This window comes from Oncorhynchus keta, unplaced genomic scaffold (assembly GCF_023373465.1).
Source record: "Oncorhynchus keta strain PuntledgeMale-10-30-2019 unplaced genomic scaffold, Oket_V2 Un_contig_5524_pilon_pilon, whole genome shotgun sequence".
Lineage (NCBI taxonomy): Eukaryota > Metazoa > Chordata > Actinopteri > Salmoniformes > Salmonidae > Oncorhynchus > Oncorhynchus keta.
Window position 1 is genome coordinate 1 of NW_026288341.1, and position 2500 is coordinate 2500.

Consider the following 2500-nt stretch of genomic DNA (forward strand, 5'->3'; position numbering starts at 1 on the left):
GTCTCTCTGTCTCTCTATCTCTCTCTCTCTCTCTCTCTCTCTCTCTCTCTCTCTCTCTCTCTCTCTCTCTCTCTCTCTCTCTCTCTCTCTCTCTCTCTCTCTCTCTCTCTCTCTCTCTCTCTCTCTCTCTCTCTCTCTCTCTCTGTCTCTCTCTCTCTCTCTCTCTCTCGCTCTCTCTCTCGCTCTTCTCTCTTTCTCTCTGTCTCTCTCTCTCTCTTTCTCTCTGTCTCTCTCTCTCTCTTTCTCTCTCTCTCTCTTCTCTCTGTCTCTGTCTCTCTTCCTCCCTCACCACTAACTCATCCCTCCACTTTCTCAACTTCCTCCTCTTCTAAAATGTCATGCCTCCCTCACTCCTCTCACCCATAAACTCAGACCCTCCCGCTTTGCCTGAAAACATAGACCCCGCCACTCCATCTAACCTCTCTCCCCTCCTCCATCTCCTCTCTCCTTCCTTCCTTCCCTCCCTCTCTCCTCCATCTCCATCTCCTCTCTCCTTCCCTCTCTCCCTTTCTCCTCCATCTCCTCACTTCCTCTCTCCTCTCCTCCATCACTCCCTCTCTCCCTCCCTCTTAATGTTCTGGATGGGATTTAAGGCCTCTAGTTTGTAGAGGGAGGGAGGGAGGGAGGGAGGGAGGGAGGGAGGAGAGGGAGGGAGGAGGGAGGGAGGGAGGAGGGAGGGAGGGAGGGAGGGAGGGAGGGAGGGAGGGAGGGAGGGAGGGAGGGAGGATAGTTTGTTCCTGCATGATAAAGAGGATTCGGTTTATATTTTTGGCAGGAGAGATGGATTAGCAAAAAGCTATGGCCCAAAGTGACACACACACACACACACACACACACACACACACACACACCACACACACACACACACACACACACACACACACACACACACACACACCACACCACCACACACACACACACACACACACACACACACACACACACACACACACACACACACACTACACACACACACACACACACGCACACAGACACACAACTTGATCAGAAATTAAAAGGCCAAGGTGGCAATCTATGTGAGCTAATACCGTTGGCAGAAACTATGTCTATGTCAGCATGAGGGAGGGAGGGAAAGAGAGGGAGGGAGGGATGGAGAGTGAGAGAAGGGTGGAGGGATGGAGAGGAGAGGGAAGGAAGGGGCAGAGAGATGGAGAGAGAGTGTGGAGGTAGTCAAAGGCAGGAGGATAGAGACAGAAAAGGGAGACAGGAAGGAAGGGGCAGAGAGATGGAGAGAGAGTGTGGAGGTAGTCAAAGGCAGGAGGATAGAGACAGAAAGGGAGACAGGAAGGGAGAGAGGAAGGGAGACAGGAAGGAAGGGAGGGATTATGCTGCATTTACCAAAGATCTTGACAGATCAAAATGAGACAGAAAACTGCAGACTGGGGAAATGTTTCACAAGGTGAAAGTGTCCAATGACAAAAAAGATCAGATCAGAAAATACTGCCGTTTAATCTGGCCTATCCTGAGCAAATGATTTAACTATATACACTGTCTAAAAACACTATGAAGTCTCTTTTAAACTTTAAGCTTTTCATAATGTATACGTTTTGGATTAGTCCATTTGTTTTCAAAGAAATATATTTTTTTTTTAAGCCTAAAAGTCTATACTTGGAATCAGTTAACAGCGCTAGTTATGTCCTCTCCAGGTAAAGATAGAAACTAGTCAGTGTTTTACCTCAAAACTCTATTTCTCTGGCTCAGTCACCAGCTCTCTCCTAGGTAAAAGATAGAAACTCTAGTCAGTGTTTATCCCTAAACTCTATTTCTCTGGCTCAGTCACCAGCTCTCTCCTCTAGGTAAAGATAGAAACTCTAGTCAGTGTTTATCCCTAAACTCTATTTCTCTGGCTCAGTCACCAGCTCTGCTAGGTAAAGATAGAACTAGTCAGTGTTTTACCTCCAAACTCTAATTCTCTGGCTCAGACACCAGCTCTCTCCTAGGTAAAGACAGAAAACTCTAGTCAGTGTTTACCTCCAAACTCTATTTCTCTGGCTCAGTCAACCGGCGGCTCTCCTAGGTAAGATAGAAACTCTAGTCAGTGTTTTACCTCCAAACGAATTCTCTGGCTCAGACACCAGCTCTCTCCTAGGTAAAGACAGAAACTCTAGTCAGTGTTTTACATCCAAACTCTATTTCTCTGGCTCAGTCACCAGCTCTCTGCTAGGTAAAGATAGAAACTCTAGTCAGTGTTTTTACATCCAAACTCTATTTCTCTGGCTCAGACACCAGCTCTCTCCTAGGTAAAGACAGAAACTCTAGTCAGTGCTCTCAATCAATCAATGAAATGTATTTAGGTAAAGATAGAAACCTAGTCAGTGTTTTTACATCAAACTCTATTTCTCTGGCTCACACTCAGCTCTCTCTAGGTAAAGATAGAAACCTAGTCAGTGTTTTACCTCCAAACTCTACAGCAAGCTAGGTAAAGATAGAAACTCTAGTCAGTGTTTTACCTCCAAAATTTCTCTGCTAGGTAACCAGC